Below are 22431 nucleotides of genomic sequence, written 5' to 3'. Positions count from 1 at the left end.
GGGTAAGTAACATTATATAAGGTAGCATTGTTTAAAGTGGCTAGTGATATATTTACATCATTTCCCGTCAATTCCCATTATTAAAGTGGCTGGAGTTGAGTCAGTGTCAGTGTCAGTGTGTTGGCAGCAGCCACTCAATGTTAGTGGTGGCTGTTTAACAGTCTGATGGCCTTGAGATAGAAGCTGTTTTTCAGTCTCTCGGTCCCAGCTTTGATGCACCTGTACTGACCTCGCCTTCTGGATGATAGCGGGGTGAACAGGCAGTGGCTCGGGTGGTTGATGTCCTTGATGATCTTTATGGCCTTCCTGTAACATCGGGTGGTGTAGGTGTCCTGGAGGGCAGGTAGTTTGCCCCCGGTGATGCGTTGTGCAGACCTCACTACCCTCTGGAGAGCCTTACGGTTGAGGGCGGAGCAGTTGCCGTACCAGGCGGTGATACAGCCCGCCAGGATGCTCTCGATTGTGCATCTGTAGAAGTTTGTGAGTGCTTTTGGTGACAAGCCGAATTTCTTCAGCCTCCTGAGGTTGAAGAGGCGCTGCTGCGCCTTCTTCACGATGCTGTCTGTGTGAGTGGACCAATTCAGTTTGTCTGTGATGTGTATGCCGAGGAACTTAAAACTTGCTACCCTCTCCACTACTGTTCCATCGATGTGGATAGGGGGGTGCTCCCTCTGCTGTTTCCTGAAGTCCACAATCATCTCAGCCCCATCAATGTTATTGGGGGCCTGTTATAGATGAGGCTGAGTCTAGTCATGTTGTAGATGAGGCTGGGTCTAGCTGTAGTTGAGCAGGTCGACTGCGTCAAGTTCCTTGGTGTCCACATCACCAACAAACTATAATGGTCCAAACACCAACACAATCATGAAGAGGGCACGACAAAACCTTTTCCCCGTCAGGAGATTTGACAGGGGTCCCCAGATCCTCAAAAAGTTATACAGCTGCACCATCAAGAGTATCCTGACCGGTTGCATCACCGCCTGGTATGGCAACTGCTTGGCTTCTGACCGTAAGGTGCTACAGAGGACAGTGCGTACATCACTGGGGCCAAGCTTCCCGCCATCCAGGACCTATATACTAGGCGGTGTCAGATGAAAGCCCAAAAAATTGTCAAAGACTCCAGTCACCCAAGTCATAGACTGTTCTCTCTGCTACCGCACGGCAAGCAATACCGGAGTGCCAAGTCTAGGTCGAAGACGCTTCTAAACAGCTTCTAACCCCAAGCCATAAGGCTCCTGAATGTCTAATCAAATGGCCACCCAGACCCAGTTTCATCATTGCCCGACCCCTTTATAACATGACTAGACATGCTGCTACTCTCTCCCACTCCCGCAGAGGGCCTTTATAGACCCAGCCTCATCTACACCACAATCCATAACATGACTAGACCCAGCCTCATCTACACCACCATCTATAACATGAATAGACCCAGCCTCATCTACACCACCATCTATAGCCTGACTAGACTCAGCCGCATCTATAACATGACTAGACCCAGTCTCATCTATAACATAACTAGACCCAGTCTCATCTATAACATGACTAGACCCAGTCTCATCTATAACATGACTAGACCCAGTCTCATCTATAACATGACTAGACATGACTAGACCCAGTCTCATCTATAACATGACTAGACCCAGTCTCATCTATAACATGACTAGACCCAGTCTCATCTATAACATGACTAGACCCAGTCTCATCTATAACATGACTAGACCCAGCCTCATCTATAACATGACTAGACCCAGTCTCATCTATAACATGACTAGACCCAGTCTCATCTATAACATGACTAGACCCAGTCTCATCTATAACATGACTAGACCCAGCCTCATCTATAACATGACTAGACCCAGTCTCATCTATAACATGACTAGACCCAGTCTCATCTATAACATGACTAGACCCAGTCTCATCTATAACATGACTAGACCCAGCCTCATCTATGACATGACTAGACCCAGCCTCATCTATAACATGACTAGACCCAGCCTCATCCATAACATGACTAGACCCAGCCTCATCTATAACATGACTAGACTCAGTCTCATCTATAACATGACTAGACCCAGCCTCATCTATAACATGACTAGACCCAGCCTCATCTATAACATGACTAGACATGACTAGACCCAATCTCATCTATAACATGACTAGACCCAGCCTCATCTATAACATGACTAGACATGACTAGACCCAGCCTCATCTATAACATGACTAGACCCAGTCTCATTTATAACATGACTAGACCCAGCCTCATCTATAACATGACTAGACCCAGCTTCATCTATAACATGACTAGACTCAGCCTCATCTATAACATGACTAGACCCAGCCTCATCTATAACATGACTAGACCCAGCCTCATCTATAACATGACTAGACCCAGCCTCATCTATGACATGACTAGACCCAGCCTCATCTATAACATGACTAGACCCAGCCTCATCCATAACATGACTAGACCCAGCCTCATCTATAACATGACTAGACCCAGCCTCATCTATGACCCTAGACCCAGCCTCATCTATGACATGACTAGACCCAGCCTCATCTATAACATGACTAGACCCAGCCTCATCCATGACATGACTAGACCCAGCCTCATCCATAACATGACTAGACTCAGCCTCATCTATAACATGACTAGACCCAGCCTCATCCATAACATGACTAGACCCAGCCTCATCTACACCACCATCTATTTCACAGTAAGGTCTCCACCTGTTGGTTAAGGGCTTGTATTCAGCATTTCACAGTAAGGTTAAGGGCTTGTATTCAGCATTTCACAGTAAGGTTAAGGGCTTGTATTCAGCATTTCACAGTAAGGTTAAGGGCTTGTATTCAGCATTTCACAGTAAGGTTAAGGGCTTGTATTCAGCATTTTGTTGGGCGCATTTCACGCAGATAAGGTTAAGGGCTTGTATTCAGCATTTCACAGTTCAAGGTTAGATGCATTTCAGCAGGGCTTGTATTCAGCATTTCACAGTAAGGCTAAGGGCTTGTATTCAGCATTTCACGGTAAGGTTAAGGGCTGAGGATGTATTCAGCATTTGTATTCAGCATTTCACAGTAAGGTTAAGGGCTTGTATTCAGCATTTCACGGTAAGGTTAAGGGCTTGTATTCAGCATTTCACGGTAAGGTTAAGGGCTTGTATTCAGCATTTCACGGTAAGGTTAAGGGCTTGTATTCAGCATTTCACGGTAAGGTCTACACCTGTTTTATTTGGCGCATGTGACAAATTAGTTTTTTTTTTTTTGTTTGTTTTTAAACTCCTGCTGGTGGTTACTTTGAAGTATCTCAAATATAAATATATTTTCAAATCAAACTTTATTTGTCACATGCGCTGAATACAATGCTTATTACAAGCCCTTAACCAACAGTGCAGTTCAAGAAGAGTTAAGAAAATATTTACCAAATAAACTAAAGTAAAAAATAATATGCCAATTGGAGTGGTTCTGGTGTATCCGGGAGGATGCTGTTGATATGCGCCATGACCAGCCTTTCAAAACACTTCATGGCTATGGACGGGAGTGCTATGGGGCGGTAATTATTTAGACAGGTTACCTTCACTTCATTGGGCACAGGGATTATGGTGGTCTGTTTGAAACGTGGTTATTACAGACTCGGTCAGGGAGACATTGAAAATGTCAGTGAAGACACTTGCCAGTTGGTCCGCGCATGCTCGCAGTACACGTCCTGGTAATCCATCTGGCCCTGCAGTTTTGTGGATGTTGACGTGTTTAAAGGTCTTGCTCACATTGGCTACCGAGAGCGTTACCACACAGTCGTCCAGAACAGCTGCTTCAGTGTTGCTTGCCTCGGAAAAAAAGGCATTTAGGTCTTCTGGTAGGCTCTCGTCACTGGGCAGCTCGCGTCTAGATCTCCCTTTTGTAATAGTTCTCAAGCCCTGCCACATCTGAGTCAGAGCATAAGGGTCACAGTTAAATATTTTGTATGATCTCTTATACTATTTTATACTATTTTGTTGTGATCACTGCATCCAACGGGTATGGATACAGCTTTAGAACAAAGTTCTACAGTATTAGTAAAAATGTGGGATATGGCTCTGAATATATACAACACCTCCCCTATAAACATTACAGGGATATGGCTCTGAATATATACAACACCTCCCCTATAAACATTACAGGGATATGGCTCTGAATATATACAACAACACCTCCCCTATAAACATTACAGGGATATGGCTCTGAATATTGTGACGACCCTCCCACTCTGTCTGCCGTATTCTCTCTGTTATTTCCTTATTAGGATGCTGGTGGGCGGAGTTGGGAGGGTCGTCAGCTACATGGGAAACACCTGGGCCCGGTGTCTCCCAGGATAAATACACCACTTCCCCATTCATGGAGGAGACTCTCTCCATGCAGACACCTTTATAGATGTGGTTGTTTTTCTTGGTGTTTTTTTTTGGTTGTTTGCTTTGGAACCTTTCAACACCCTGCATTATCACATTCATGCAAAACACTCACTTACACTACTGACTACTGATTACAGACACCATTGTAATTTATACTTGGTTACTTATTTAATAAATATATATTTTATTACTCCTTATCTCCACGTTGTCTCCCTTTTGTTACGGGCTTTGAGCCGGTTCGTGACAAGTGGGGGCTCATCCGGGATATTTGAACTATTGGTTTGGGAGACCGTGGAGGTACGTGTTTGGTTTGAATATGGTGTTTGAGTGTGATCGGCCCAGTATTGGTTTGGGAGACCGTGGAGGTACGTGTTTGGTTTGAATATGGTGTTTGAGTGTGATAGGCCCAGTATTGGTTTGGGAGACCGTGGAGGTACGTGTTTGGTTTGAATATGGTGTTTGAGTGTGATCGGCCCAGTATTGGTTTGGGAGACCGTGGAGGTACGTGTTTGGTTTGAATATGGTGTTTGAGTGTGATCGGCCCAGTATTGGTTTGGGAGACCTTGGAGGTACGTGTTTGGTTTGAATATGGTGTTTGAGTTTGATAGACCCAGTATTGGTTTGGGAGACCGTGGAGGTACGTGTTTGGTTTGAATATGGTGTTTGAGTGTGATCGGCCCAGTATTGGTTTGGGAGACCATGGAGGTACGTGTTTGGTTTGAATATGGTGTTTGAGTTTGATCGGCCCAGTATTGGTTTGGGAGACCGTGGAGGTACGTGTTTGGTTTGAATATGGTGTTTGAGTGTGATCGGCCCAGTATTGGTTTGGGAGACCGTGGAGGTACGTGTTTGGTTTGAATATGGTGTTTGAGTGTGATCGGCCCAGTATTGGTTTGGGAGACCGTGGAGGTACGTGTTTGGTTTGAATATGGTGTTTGAGTGTGATCGGCCCAGTATTGGTTTGGGAGACCGTGGAGTTTGTATGTGTTTGGTTTGAATATGGTGTTTGAGTGTGATTGAGTGTGATCAGTATTGGTTTGGGAGACCGTGGAGGTACGTGTTTGGTTTGAATATGGTGTTTGAGTGTGATCGGCCCAGTATTGGTTTGGGAGACCGTGGAGGTACGTGTTTGGTTTGAATATGGTGTTTGAGTGTGATCGGCCCAGTATTGGTTTGGGAGACCGTGGAGGTACGTGTTTGGTTTGAATATGGTGTTTGAGTGTGATCGGCCCAGTATTGGTTTGGGAGACCGTGGAGGTACGTGTTTGGTTTGAATATGGTGTTTGAGTGTGATCGGCCCAGTATTGGTTTGGGAGACCATGGAGGTACGTGTTTGGTTTGAATATGGTGTTTGAGTGTGATCGGCCCAGTATTGGTTTGGGAGACCGTGGAGGTACGTGTTTGGTTTGAATATGGTGTTTGAGTGTGATCGGCCCAGTATTGGTTTGGGAGACCGTGGAGGTACGTGTTTGGTTTGAATATGGTGTTTGAGTGTGATCGGCCCAGTATTGGTTTGGGAGACCGTGGAGGTACGTGTTTGGTTTGAATATGGTGTTTGAGTGTGATCGGCCCAGTATTGGTTTGGGAGACCGTGGAGGTACGTGTTTGGTTTGAATATGGTGTTTGAGTGTGATCGGCCCAGTATTGGTTTGGGAGACCGTGGAGGTACGTGTTTGGTTTGAATATGGTGTTTGAGTGTGATCGGCCCAGTATTGGTTTGGGAGACCGTGGAGGTACGTGTTTGGTTTGAATATGGTGTTTGAGTGTGATCGGCCCAGTATTGGTTTGGGAGACCATGGAGGTACGTGTTTGGTTTGAATATGGTGTTTGAGTGTGATCGGCCCAGTATTGGTTTGGGAGACCATGGAGGTACGTGTTTGGTTTGAATATGGTGTTTGAGTGTGATCGGCCCAGTATTGGTTGCCTTTGTTGTTTGGTTTGTGTGCTGTGTTGGAGAGACTATAATGGTTAGTTTCCAGGCCCTGCCTAGCCTGAACTCTTGTTCTACTTTCTGTTGGGAAGTCAGTCTGAGGAGGTGAGTAAATCTGCTGTGTACCTCGGTGGGAGATTTGGGTAGGGTAGTGGAACTTGCTACCCGGAGCTATAGCCTTTTTCCCCTGATAGGTTTAGCGACGTGTTTCATTTTTTGGAATATGTTGGGCATGGTTAATGTTTGTTATTTTTGTGTGGTGTCTGTGGACTGAGCAGTTGTCTCGGGGGCACATCCGTGGCTTGGTGGAATTTGCCAGCATGCTGGGGAGGTCTATTTCCTTGCCAGCGGGCTACAGTGCGTAAATTCCCACCGCAAATCTGCACGAAGACTAGGGTTGAGTTATTGTAGGTTTTGGGGAAGCTCCGTATCTCATCTCTCTTCTGTGGTGCTCAGGGTGATTGTCAATTCTCGGGTTGTGGTCTGGTGTGCTCAGCAGAAGGGAAGAGCGAGAATTTTTTTTGTGTGATTATGGCGTCTTATGTAGATAAGTTCATTCGCTCTCCATCAGAGGAATTGTTAGATTTAGGTACTAAAGAACAGCTGTTAAAGGTCACGGAACACTACGAGGTTGAGATTAGTGATAAACGTCTAAAGAATTCTATTAGGTTGATATTGAAGGCCAATCTGATGGAGAGTGGTATTCTTGAAGTTACCACTGGGCCAGCCTCTGCTGAGGATTTGTCGTCTCCCCATAACGTTACAATGGCCATTCCATCGGTTAGTCCTAGTAGCCTTCTTTTTGAACAGCAGAAAGAACTGCTTTTGTTACAGCTGGAGCATGATCGTGAGAAGAGAGAGCATGATCGGGAGCATGATCGTGAGAAGCTAGAGCATGATCGTGTAAAATATGAAAAGGAATTGGCATTTAAACAAGAAATGGAGCGTGCTAAAATCAAGTTGCAACAAGAACGTATAGAGTTGGTTAGGGAAGGAAAGATCTCAGGGGAGAGTTTGTTTTGGGAAGATGACCCAGATTTACCTAGGGGTAGTTCTGCTTTTGGTCGTGCCCCAGAGACATTTGATATTGTTGGGAACTTACGGTTATTGCCTCGGTTTAATGAAAGGGACCCCGAGACATTCTTTTCGTTGTTTGAGCGGGTTGCTGACGCTAGGAGTTGGCCTGATTCTGACCGCACTTTAATGTTGCAGTGTGTGCTGACTGGTAAAGCGCAGGAAGCATATTCAGCTCTTAGTGTACACGACAGTGCCAGTTATGATAAAGTTAAAACAGCTGTGTTACAGATTTATGAATTGGTCCCTGAGGCTTACCGCCAACGATTTAGAACTTTAAAAGGGATGATAACCAGACTCATGTTGAGTTTGCGCGACAGTTATCTTTACAGTTTAATCGCTGGTGTTCCGCCTCTGCAGTTGTGACTTTCCAAGGGCTGTGTGATCTGATTATGTTAGAGCAATTTAAGGACACAATTCCTGATCGTATTGCCACGTATATTAATGAACAGAAAGTAAAGAATGTTGCTGAAGCTGCGGTTTTGGCGGACGAGTATGTGTTGACTCACAAAAGTGTCTTTGCAGAGCCCCGTATTCGGAAAGAGTGGGGGCGTTCGGATAGATTTGGGCTTCGCTCACCGAGATACTTTGGTTCTCCGGCAGAGTTCTATTCAACTAGGGTTGAACCTGACTCCCATGGTAAAGCTGACTTTGGGCAGTAGTGTCACTACTGTCAAGGTTCAGGTCATTGGAAAAACGAATGTCCACTTCTCAGGTCAAAGGGTGCTTACGCTAAATCTAAGCCTACTGCGTTAGCTGCACCTGTTCCACATCAGTTCATTCATGACTCATTTCCTCAGGCCCAGGAGAATGTGAAAGTCCATATTGATCCAGACTATTTACCTTTCATTACGGAAGGTTTTGTGTCTATGTTAGGAAGTAAAGACCTAGTGCCAGTGAAGATCCTGAGAGACACAGGTGCCTCTGAATCATTTGTGTTGGAGTCTGTGTTACCCTTTTCTGCTGAGACTGATTCGGGGAATAGTGTTCTAATTAGGGGAATAGGTTTGAACACTCTGTCAGTTCCATTGCATAAACTGATGTTGGATTGTGGGCTGGTGCAGGGTGAAGTTGTTGTGGGTGTGCGTCCTTCGTTGCCTATTGAGGGTATCGATGTTATCCTTGGGAATAACTTGGCTGGTGAGCGTGTATGGCCTGTCGTGTTTCCATCTCTAGTGGTTTCCACTAAGCCGTCATTTGTTGGGATTCCTGATGAGAGTGTACAGAGTTTCCCAGAGGTGTTCTCTGCGTGTGCAGTGACACGTTCTATGAGCCGTGGCGAACTGGTCACTGCGCCGACTAATGATAATAATACAAAGTATGTCACTGCTTTCCCTGTTATCCTGTTGCTTCTACTCGGGACGCTTGCGTCCCAACTAGAGCTCTGGAAATGCAAATGCGCTACGCTAAATGCTAATAGTATTAGTTAAAACTCAAAAGTTCATTAAAATACACATGCAGGGTATCGAATTAAAGCTACACTCGTTGTGAATCCAGGCAACAAGTCAGATTTTTAAAATGCTTTTCGGCGAAAGCATGAGAAGCTATTATCTGATAGCATGCAACACCCCAAAAGACCCACAGGGGACGTAAACAAAATAATTAGCATTTCGGCGTTACACAAACCGCACAATAAAATAGAAAACATTCATTACCTTTCACCATCTTCTTTGTTGGCACTCCTAGATGTCCCATAAACACTATTTGGGTCTTTATTTCGATTAAATCGGTCCATATAAAGCCTAGATATTGTTATATGTAGACTGTGTGATAAACGAAAAAAACATCGTTTCAAAACGTAACGTCATTTTTTAAAATTCAAAAGTCGACGATAAACTTTCACAAAACACTTCAAATACGTTTGTAATGCAACTTTAGGTATTAGTAAACGTTAATAAGCGATAAAATTCATCAGGAGGCGATGTAAAGATCATTAGCTGTCCGTCTGGAAAAATGTCCGGCTAGAAACTCAACGAAAATATCCGGTCCTAGACCGGATTAGATACGGTGTCCTGTATGTGTTTGACCAAGAAAAAACTCGAAGGGAAATGACAAGACTCTAGACACCCTGTGGAAGCTGTAGGTACTGCAACCTCAGTCAATTAATTGTGGTTCACGTTTATCAATGGGTTCAAGTAGCGCATGGATATATTTTCCCCATTTTCAGTGATCAGTTTTTCCTGTGCTTTTCGATGTAAATGCCGTTCTGGTAAAGCCACAGCAGTGATTTAACCAGTTTTTTAAACGGCTGAGTGTTTTCTATCCACACAGACTAAGCAAATGCATATACCATATTCCTGGCATGAGTAGCAGGGCGCTGAAATGTTGCGCGATTTTTAACAGAATGTTCAAAAAAGTAGAGGGTCGACTGAAGAGGTTAACCCGTTATCTGTAACCCGCTCAGATCTAATCAAGGCACAACGGGATGACCCCACGTTGGAAGAGTTGCGTGATCAAATTGTGCCTATAGAACAGTTGGGAGTTGTCGCCCATGGCTATTTTCTCCAAGAGGATGTCCTGATGAGAAAGTGGGTGTCTCATGATAGTGTTTTTCTGGGGGAGGCAATTAGTCAGGTTGTTGTACCAGTTAAGCTTCGTGAGTTGGTGTTGGAAACTTCTCACAGCGACGTGGCTGGACATATGGGGGTGAGGAAAACCTACAATCGCATATTAAGACATTTCTTTTGGCCTAGATTAAAGAGGGATGTTTCTGATTTTATCAAAACTTGTCACACCTGTCAATTAACTGGTAAGCCTAATCAAGCTATTAAACCAGTACCATTGTTTCCTATTCCTGTACTCAGCCAACCTTTTGAGTATCTGATTATTGACTGTGTGGGTCCTCTGCCTCGTTCTAAAAAGGGTAGCAGTTACCTGTTCACTGTGATGTGTCACACCACTAGGTTTCCTGCTGCCTATCCTCTCCGATCTATCACGACAAAATCGGTGTTAAAAGCTCTGACTCAGTTTCTCTCATTGTTTGGAATCCCTAAGGTCATTCAGAGTGATCAAGGATCTAATTTTACCTCTAATCTGTTTGGTCAGGTTCTTCAACAGCTCCATATTAAACACAATTTGTCTAGCGCCTATCACGCGCAAAGTCAAGGAGCACTGGAACGTTTCCATCAAACACTTAAGTCTTTGTTGAGAGCTTATTGTACTGAGATGGATAAGGATTGGGAGGAGGGGTTGCCTTGGTTACTGTTAGCCGCTAGGGAAGTTTCACAGGAGAGCACAGGTTTCAGTCCAAATGACCTTGTGTTTGGACATAGGGTGCGTGGACTTTTATCTGTTCTCCAGGATGACTGGAAGTCTCCCGAGCCTCCTCAGTCCCTGTTATCGTATGTGTGTGATTTCCGGCGATGGCTGTACGCCGCTGGTGAAATGGCTAAAGAGAAGTTATCATCTTCACCAATTGTTGGTTCTCCTTTTCAAGCCAAGTTTCAAGGTCCATATACAGTGGTGTGCCAGTACACTGAGCAAAATTATCTAGTTGCCACTCCAGAATGGAGGAAAGCACACCAGCTGTGCCATGTAAATCTGTTAAAACCCTATTATGCACCTTCCTCTGAGACTGAACAGTGTGATTCTACAGAGGACGGTAAACCTGTTCTTTTGGCTGATACCGTTGTTTCCTTGGGTTCTTGTCGTGCTAGATCTGTGCATGAGGAGGAAGATGTTCCTGGTCCTGACGATTGTATATTGCAGGGTAGATTGAAAAATTCAGAAACACTGGATATTTTAGACGGTCTTCTCACTCACCTACCTGTTGATGGGCGGAAAGAAATGGTTGGTCTGATTCAGAGATTTCCAGGTTTGTTTTCTGATACACCTACACGTACAAACTTAATAGAACATGATATTGACATTGGAGGTGCTGACCCCATTCGTCAGCGGTTCTATAGAGTTTCTTCAGAGAAATTACGTTGTCTGGATGCTGAGGTCAAGTACATGCTGGAGAGTAAGATAGCAGAGCCTTCTTTCTCCAGTTGGGTTTCTCCTGTATCTTGGTCAGTAAACCGGATGGAACAAACCGTTTTGTACGGACTACCGTAAGGTAAACACTGTCACAAAGCCAGATTCATTTCCTCTTCCTCGGATGGAGGACTGTGTTGATCAAGTCGGTGCAGCTAAGTTTGTGAGCAAATTTGACCTGTTAAAAGGCTATTGGCAGGTGCCACTGACGAGTAGGGCACGTGAAATCTATGAATCGTTGGAAGTGACTATGAATCGTTGGAAGTGACTATGAATCGTTGGGAGTTGTAAAAATTAAGAAGGACCCTGATGTTCTTTTCGTTGGAGTTTGTAGCTGTTGGTCTTTTGTGCCATGTTCCTGAATGTTTACGTGACTGACCATTGTTTCGGGTTGTCATGTTCTATCTTTGCTGTCTGTTCCCTCCTGGTCTTGTGTTCTTCTTTCCTCTTAAAATATTGCTTCCTATGCACAAAGGTTGCTGAGGTCTGGGGAGGAGGAGGTTGGTTGGTGCAGGTGGAGATGTGAACACATAACCCCTCGTCAATTTGGGACGCGGGAGGCCTGTGTCAATTTGGGACACGGGAGGCCTGTGTCAATTTGGGACGCGGGAGGCCTGTGTCAATTTGGGACGCGGGAGGCTGGTATGTTGTTCCGGGGTCCTTGCTGGTCCCCGGTTTTATGGGGGGGATTGTGACGACCCTCCCACTCTGTCTGCCGTATTCTGTCTTTGTTCTTGTTTCCTTATTAGGATGCCGGTGGGCGGAGTTGGGAGGGTCGTCAGCTACATGGGAAACACCTGGGCCAGGTGTCTCCCAGGATAAATAGACCTCTTCCACATTCATGGAGGAGACTCTCTCCATGCAGACACCTTTGTAGATTGTGTTGTGGTTCTTGGTGGCCTTTTGTTTGTTTGCTTTGGCACCTTTCAACACCCTGCTTTATCACATTCATGCATGCAAAACACTCACTTACACTACTGATTACTGATTACACACACCATTGTATATTATACTTAGTTTTTTAGTTAATAAATATATGTTTTGCTACTCCTTATCTCCACGTTGTCTCCCTTTGTTACGGGCTTTGAGCCGGTTCGTGACAATATGGCTCTGAATATATACAACAACACCTCCCCTATAAACATTACAGGGATATGGCTCTGAATATATACAGCAACACCTCCCCTATAAACATTACAGGGATATGGCTCTGAATATATACAGCAACACCTCCCCTATAAACATTACAGGGATATGGCTCTGGATATATACAACACCTCCCCTATAAACATTACAGGGATATGGCTCTGAATATATACAACACCTCCCCTATAAACATTACAGGGATATGGCTCTGAATATATACAGTAACACCTCCCCTATAAACATTACAGGGATATGGCTCTGAATATATACAGCAACACCTCCCCTATAAACATTACAGGGATATGGCTCTGAATATATACAACAACACCAACCCCATAAACATTACAGGGATATGGCTCTGAATATATAAAGCAACACCTCCCCTATAAACATTACAGGGATATGGCTCTGAATATATACAGCAACACCTCCCCTATAAACATTACAGGGATATGGCTCTGAATATATACAACAACACCTCCCCTATAAACATTACAGGGATATGGCTCTGAATATATACAAACACTCCCCTATAAACATTACAGGGATATGGCTCTGAATATATACAGGAACACCTCCCCTATAAACATTACAGGGATATGGCTCTGAATATATACAGCAACACCTCCCCTATAAACATTACAGGGATATGGCTCTGAATATATACAGCAACACCTCCCCTATAAACATTACAGGGAAATGGCTCTGAATATATACAGCAACACCTCCCCCATAAGCATTACAGGGATATGGCTCTGAATATATACAACACCTCCCCTATAAACATTACAGGGATATGGCTCTGAATATATACAGCAGCACCTCCCCTATAAACATTACAGGGATATGGCTCTGAATATATACAACACCTCCCCCATAAACATTACAGGGATATGGCTCTGAATATATACAGCAACACCTCCCCTATAAACATTACAGGGATATGGCTCTGAATATATACAACACCTCCCCTATAAACATTACAGGGATATGGCTCTGAATATATACAACACCTCCCCTATAAACATTACAGGGATATGGCTCTGAATATATACAACAACCCCTCCCCTATAAACATTACAGGGATATGGCTCTGAATATATACAGCAACACCTCCCCTATAAACATTACAGGGATATGGCTCTGAATATATACAACAACACCTCCCCTATAAGCATTACAGGGATATGGCTCTGAATATATACAACACCTCCCCTATAAGCATTACAGGGATATGGCTCTGAATATATACAGCAACACCTCCCCTATAAACATTACAGGGATATGGCTCTGAATATATACAGCAACACCTCCCCTATAAACATTACAGGGATATGGCTCTGAATATATACAGCAACACCTCCCCTATAAACATTACAGGGATATGGCTCTGAATATATACAGCAACACCTCCCATATAAACATTACAGGGATATGGCTCTGAATATATACAACAACACCTCCCCTATAAACATTACAGGGATTATGGCTCTGAATATATACAGCAACACCTCCCCTATAAACATTACAGGGATATGGCTCTGAATATATACAGCAACACCTCCCCTATAAACATTACAGGGATATGGCTCTGAATATATACAGCAACACCTCCCTATAAACATTACAGGGATGGCTCTGAATGGCTCTGAAACATATACAATATATACAGCACCTCCCCTATAAACATTACAGGGATATGGCTCTGAATATATACAACAACACCTCCCTATAAACATTACAGGGATATGGCTCTGAATATATACAACAACACCTCCCCTATAAACATTACAGGGATATGGCTCTGAATATATACAACAACACCTCCCCTATAAACATTACAGGGATATGGCTCTGAATATATACAACAACACCTCCCCTATAAACATTACAGGGATATGGCTCTGAATATATACAGCAACACCTCCCCTATAAACATTACAGGGATATGGCTCTGAATATATACAACAACACCTCCCCTATAAACATTACAGGGATATGGCTCTGAATATATACAGCAACACCTCCCCTATAAACATTACAGGGATATGGCTCTGAATATATACAGCACCTCCCCTATAAACATTACAGGGATATGGCTCTGAATATATACAACACCTCCCCTATAAACATTACAGGGATATGGCTCTGAATATATACAGTAACACCTCCCCTATAAACATTACAGGGATTATGGCTCTGAATATATACAGCAACACCTCCCCTATAAACATTACAGGGATATGGCTCTGAATATATACAGCACCTCCCCTATAAACATTACAGGGATATGGCTCTGAATATATACAACAACACCTCCCCTATAAACATTACAGGGATATGGCTCTGAATATATACAACACCTCCCCTATAAACATTACAGGGATATGGCTCTGAATATATACAGCAACACCTCCCCTATAAACATTACAGGGATATGGCTCTGAATATATACAGCAACACCTCCCCTATAAACATTACAGGGATATGGCTCTGAATATATACAACACCACCTCCCCTATAAACATTACAGGGACGTGGCTCTGAATATATACAGCAACACCTCCCCTATAAACATTACAGGGATATGGCTCTGAATATATACAGCACCTCCCCTATAAACATTACAGGGATATGGCTCTGAATATATACAACACCTCCCCTATAAACATTACAGGGATATGGCTCTGAATATATACAGCAACACCTCCCCTATAAACATTACAGGGATATGGCTCTGAATATATACAGCAACACCTCCCCTATAAACATTACAGGGATATGGCTCTGAATATATACAGCAACACCTCCCCTATAAACATTACAGGGATATGGCTCTGAATATATACAACAACACCTCCCCTATAAACATTACAGGGATATGGCTCTGAATATATACAGCAACACCTCCCCTATAAACATTACAGGGATATGGCTCTGAATATATACAACACCTCCCCTATAAACATTACAGGGATATGGCTCTGAATATATACAACACCTCCCCTATAAACATTACAGGGATATGGCTCTGAATATATACAGTAACACCTCCCCTATAAACATTACAGGGATATGGCTCTGAATATAGAGAGCAACACCTCCCCTATAAACATTACAGGGATATGGCTCTGAATATATACAGTAACACCTCCCCTATAAACATTACAGGGATATGGCTCTGAATATAGAGAGCAACACCTCCCCTATAAACATTACAGGGATATGGCTCTGAATATATACAACAACACCTCCCCTATAAACATTCCTGTCTCTTCTAGATGTTATATCCTTGTATTTCTGCTGCTGTATCATCAAATGAATTATCTAAGTGAGTCTCAGAAATGGCTAATATATGAATGTTATCTGATGTTAGTAAGTTATTGATTTCACGAACCTTATTTCAAAGGCTACATGTATTAATATTGGCTATTTTCAGACATTTCCTGGGAAGTTTGTAATAAATAGACATAATATGGAAAAGACAAACAAAGAAGATTACAAATACATACATTCAGTAGCCCATTAATCAGTTGGTGTGTGTGTGTGTGTGTGTGTGTGTGTGTGTGTGTGTGTGTGTGTGCGTGCGTGCGTGCGTGCGTGCGTGCGTGCGTGGGTGCGTGTGTGCGTGTGTGCGTGTGTGTGTGTGTGCGTGCGCGCGCTGTGGGGTTGAAGCTTGTTCGTAACTGACTTGCCTAGTTAAATAAAGGTAAAAATAAAAGCTATGAATCCACAGGCTTGGCTCTCTCAATCCTTCCAGGCTTCCAGGAGGGAGGGTGGACAATGAGCCTGTCATAGCGGATGTAAGCAATATCCTCACGCGCTCTGGCAGCTTTCATGGCTGGGATCAGTTCTTTCCTCTTCTGGGGCACAGCGTCTGTGTAGGGTCTCTGTTTCAGGGCTGTTCTACTCTACTTTGTGTCATTCTGTCCTCTTCTTGATCCCAGCTGTTATACTGACCTCTTCCTGACCCCAGCTGTTATACTGACCTCTTCCTGACTCCTGCTGTTATACTGACCTCTTCCTGACCCCAGCTGTTATACTGACCTGTTCCTGACCCCAGCTGTTATACTGACCTCTTCCTGACCCCAGCTGTTATACTAACCTCTTCCTGACCCCAGCTGTTATACTGACCTCTTCCTGACCCCTGCTGTTATACTGACCTCTTCCTGACCCCAGCTGTTATACTGACCTCTTCCTGACCCCTGCTGTTATACTGACCTCTTCCTGACCCCTGCTGTTATACTGACCTGTTCCTGACCCCTGCTGTTATACTGACCTCTTCCTGACCCCTGCTGTTAAACTGACCTCTTCCTGACCCCAGCTGTTATACTGACCTGTTCCTGACCCCAGCTGTTATACTGACCTGTTCCTGACCCCTGCTGTTATACTGACCTGTTCCTGACCCCTGCTGTTATACTGCATTCTAAAAGATGACATATCATAAACTAGTCCTAACCCTAAACGCTGACCTCTAACCATAACCAGTAACCCCTGACCTCTAACCCCTGAACTCTAACCATAACCCCTGACCTCTAACCCCAACCCCTGACCTCTAAACCCTGACCTCTAACCCTAACCCCTCACCCCTAATCCCTTACCTCTTATCCCTGACCTCTAACCCTAACCCCTGAACTCTAACCATAACCCCTGACCTCTAACCCCAACCCCTGACCTCTAAACCCTGACCTCTAACCCTAACCCCTCACCCCTAATCCCTTACCTCTAATCCCTGACCTCTAACCCTAACCCCTGAACTCTAACCATAACCTCTAACTCCTTACCTCTAACCCTAACCCCTGAGCTCTAACCCCTGACCTCTAACCCTAACCTCTAACCCTAACCCCTGACCTCTAATCCCTTACCTCTAACCATAACCCCTGACCTCTAACCATAATCCCTGATCCCTAACCCTAACCTCTAACCCTAACCCCTGACCTCTAATCCCTTACCTCTAACCCTAACCCCTGACCTCTAACTCTAACCCCTGACCTCTAACCCCTGACCTCTAACCATAACCCCTGACCTCTAATCCCTTACCTCTAACCCTAACCCCTGACCTCTAATCCCTTACCTCTAACCATAACCCCTGACCTCTAACCATAACCCCTGACCTCTAATCCCTTACCTCTAACCCTAACCCCTGACCTCTAATCCCTTACCTCTAACCATAACCCCTGACCTCTAACCATAACCCCTGACCTCTAACCATAATCCCTGATCTCTAACCCTAAACCCTGACCTCTAACTCTAACCCCTGACCTCTAACCACTGCTGTTTCTATTTTCCCCAGGGCTACCCCTATTTGTGTCTGCGGGGAGGGACAGAGACTGTCTACAGGCTGGGGACACCTGCTCCAGTGATGACACATGCAGCCCTCGTCTGCGGACGCTGAGACAGTGTGTGGCGGGGGACGGCAGTGTGAAGCTGGGCCCTGGAGCCAGGAACCAGTGTGAGAACGCAGTCACGGCCCTGCTGTCCTCCCCACTGCATGGCTGCCAGTGTAAACGAGGCATGAAGAGAGAGAAGAACTGCCTCAGTATCTATTGGAGCCTGCACCAGTCTGTCCTGCATGGTGAGACAATAACACCTAGCCCTAATCTATAGTACCAGTCTGTTTAACACCTAGCCCTAATCTATAGCACCAGTCTGTCCTGCATGGTGAGACAATAACACCTAACCCTAATCTATAGCACCAGTCTGTTTAACACCTAGCCCTAATCTATAGTACCAGTCTATATAACACCTAACCCTAATCTATATTACCAGTCTGTTTAACACCTAACCCTAATCTATATTACCAGTCTATATAACACCTAGCCCTAATCTATAGCACCAGTCTGTCCTGCATGGTGAGGCAATAACACCTAGCCCTAATCTATAGCACCAGTCTGTTTAAACACCTAGCCCTAATCTATAGCACCAGTCTGTCCTGCATGGTGAGGCAATAACACCTAGCCCTAATCTATATTACCAGTCTGTCCTACATGGTGAGACAATAACACCTAGCGCTAATCTATAGCACCAGTCTGTCCTACATGGTGAGACAATAACACCTAGCGCTAATCTATAGCACCAGTCTGTCCTGCATGGTGAGACAATAACACCTAACCCTAATCTATATTACCAGTCTATATAACACCTAACCCTAATCTATAGCACCAGTCTATATAACACCTAGTCCTAATCTATATCACCAGTCTGTTTAACACCTAGCCCTAATCTATAGCACCAGTCTATATAACACCTAACCCTAATCTATAGCACCAGTCTGTTTAACACCTAGCCCTAATCTATAGCACCAGTCTGTCCTGCATGGTGAGACAATAACACCTAGCGCTAATCTATATTACCAGTCTGTTTAACACCTAGCCCTAATCTATAATACCAGTCTGTCCTGCATGGTGAGACAATAACACCTAGCCCTAATCTATAGCACCAGTCTGTTTAACACCTAGCCCTAATCTATAGCACCAGTCTGTCCTGCATGGTGAGACAATAACACCTAACCCTAATCTATAGCACCAGTCTGTTTAACACCTAGCCCTAATCTATAGTACCAGTCTATATAACACCTAACCCTAATCTACATTACCAGTCTGTTTAACACCTAACCCTAATCTATATTACCAGTCTATATAACACCTAGCCCTAATCTATAGTACCAGTCTGTCCTGCATGGTGAGACAATAACACCTAACCGTAATCTATAGTACCAGTCTATATAACACCGAGCCCTAATCTATAGCACCAGTCTGTCCTACATGGTGAGATTATAACACCTAGCCCTAATCTATAGTACCAGTCTATATAACACCTAGCCCTAATCTATAGCACCAGTCTATATAACACCTAGCCCTAATCTATACTACCAGTCTATATAACACAGCCCTAATCTATAGTACCAGTCTATATAACACTTAGTCCTAATCTATAGTACCAGTCTATATAACACCTAGCCCTAATCTATAGTACCACTCTATATAACACCTAGCCCTAATCTATAGTACAAGTCAATATAATACAGCCCTAATCTATAGTACCAGTCTATATAACACAGCCCTAATCTATAGTACCAGTCTATATAGACCAGCCCTAATCTATAGAACCAGTCTATATAACACCTAGTCCTAATCTATAGTACCAGTCTATGTAACACCTAGTCCTAATCTATAGTACCAGTCTGTATAACACCTAGTCCTAATCTATAGTACCAGTCTATATAACACCTAGCCCTAATGTATAGTACCAGTCTGTATAACACCTAGTCCTAATCTATAGTACCAGTCTATATAACACCAAGCCCAATCTATAGTACCAGTCTGTTTAACACCTAGCCCTAATCTATAGTTCCGGTCTGTCCTACATGGTGAGATTATAACACCTAACCCCAATCTATAGTACCAGTCTATATACCACCTAGCCCTAATCTATAGCACCAGTCTCTCCTACATGGTGAGATTATAACACCTAACCCCAATCTATAGTACCAGTCTATGTAACATCTAGCCTAATCTATAGTACCAGTCTGTCCCAAGCCCTAATCATGGTGAGATTATATTACACCTAGTCCTAATCTATAGTACCAGTCTATATAACACCTATTCCTAATCTATATTACCAGTCTATATAACACCTAGTCCTAATCTATAGTACCAGTCTATATAACACCTAACCCTAATCTACATTACCAGTCTGTTTAACACCTAACCCTAATCTATATTACCAGTCTATATAACACCTACTCCTAATCTATAGTACCAGTCTATATAACACCTAGCCCTAATCTATAGTACCAGTCTGTCCTGCATGGTGAGACAATTACACCTAACCGTAATCTATAGTACCAGTCTATATAACACCGAGCCCTAATCTATAGCACCAGTCTGTCCTACATGGTGAGATTATAACACCTAGCCCTAATCTATAGTACCAGTCTATATAACACCTAGCCCTAATCTATAGCACCAGTCTATATAACACCTAGCCCTAATCTATACTACCAGTCTATATAACACAGCCCTAATCTATAGTACCAGTCTATATAACACTTAGTCCTAATCTATAGTACCAGTCTATATAACACCTAGCCCTAATCTATAGTACCACTCTATATAACACCTAGCCCTAATCTATAGTACAAGTCAATATAATACAGCCCTAATCTATAGTACCAGTCTATATAACACAGCCCTAATCTATAGTACCAGTCTATATAGACCAGCCCTAATCTATAGAACCAGTCTATATAACACCTAGTCCTAATCTATAGTACCAGTCTATGTAACACCTAGTCCTAATCTATAGTACCAGTCTGTATAACACCTAGTCCTAATCTATAGTACCAGTCTGTATAACACCTAGTCCTAATCTATAGTACCAGTCTATATAACACCTAGCCCTAATGTATAGTACCAGTCTGTATAACACCTAGTCCTAATCTATAGTACCAGTCTATATAACACCAAGCCCTAATCTATAGTACCAGTCTGTTTAACACCTAGCCCTAATCTATAGTTCCGGTCTGTCCTACATGGTGAGATTATAACACCTAACCCCAATCTATAGTACCAGTCTATATACCACCTAGCCCTAATCTATAGCACCAGTCTCTCCTACATGGTGAGATTATAACACCTAACCCCAATCTATAGTACCAGTCTATGTAACATCTAGCCCTAATCTATAGTACCGGTCTGTCCTACATGGTGAGATTATATTACCTAGTCCTAATCTATAGTACCAGTCTATATAACACCTATTCCTAATCTATATTACCAGTCTATATAACACCTAGTCCTAATCTATAGTACCAGTCTATATAACACCTAGCCCTAATCTATAGTACCACTCTATATAACACCTAGCCCTAATCTATAGTACAAGTCAATATAATACAGCCCTAATCTATAGTACCAGTCTATATAACACAGCCCTAATCTATAGTACCAGTCTATATAGACCAGCCCTAATCTATAGAACCAGTCTATATAACACCTAGTCCTAATCTATAGTACCAGTCTATGTAACACCTAGTCCTAATCTATAGTACCAGTCTGTATAACACCTAGTCCTAATCTATAGTACCAGTCTGTATAACACCTAGTCCTAATCTATAGTACCAGTCTGTATAACACCTAGTCCTAATCTATAGTACCAGTCTATATAACACCTAGCCCTAATGTATAGTACCAGTCTGTATAACACCTAGTCCTAATCTATAGTACCAGTCTATATAACACCAAGCCCTAATCTATAGTACCAGTCTGTTTAACACCTAGCCCTAATCTATAGTTCCGGTCTGTCCTACATGGTGAGATTATAACACCTAACCCCAATCTATAGTACCAGTCTATATACCACCTAGCCCTAATCTATAGCACCAGTCTCTCCTACATGGTGAGATTATAACACCTAACCCCAATCTATAGTACCAGTCTATGTAACATCTAGCCCTAATCTATAGTACCGGTCTGTCCTACATGGTGAGATTATATTACCTAGTCCTAATCTATAGTACCAGTCTATATAACACCTATTCCTAATCTATATTACCAGTCTATATAACACCTAGTCCTAATCTATAGTACCAGTCTATATAACACCTAACCCTAATCTACATTACCAGTCTGTTTAACACCTAACCCTAATCTATATTACCAGTCTATATAACACCTACTCCTAATCTATAGTACCAGTCTATATAACACCTAGCCCTAATCTATAGTACCAGTCTGTCCTGCATGGTGAGACAATAACACCTAACCGTAATCTATAGTACCAGTCTATATAACACCTAGCCTAATCTATAGCACCAGTCTGTCCACATGGTGAGATTATAACACCTAGCCCTAATCTATAGTACCAGTCTATATAACACCTAGCCCTAATCTATAGCACCAGTCTATATAACACCTAGCCCTA

General features: G+C 43.3%; 1 pseudogene; it reads left to right on the top strand.

Moving 5' to 3' along the window:
- Positions 1-22431, top strand: part of LOC115126862 (GDNF family receptor alpha-4-like) — a 195720-nt pseudogene that overhangs the window by 84952 nt on the left and 88337 nt on the right.

Source organism: Oncorhynchus nerka, linkage group LG18 (genome assembly GCF_034236695.1).
Source record: "Oncorhynchus nerka isolate Pitt River linkage group LG18, Oner_Uvic_2.0, whole genome shotgun sequence".
Classification (NCBI taxonomy): Eukaryota; Metazoa; Chordata; class Actinopteri; order Salmoniformes; family Salmonidae; genus Oncorhynchus; species Oncorhynchus nerka.
The sequence above is the reverse complement of the archived record's forward strand: the minus strand, read 5'-3'. Positions and strand labels throughout refer to the sequence as shown.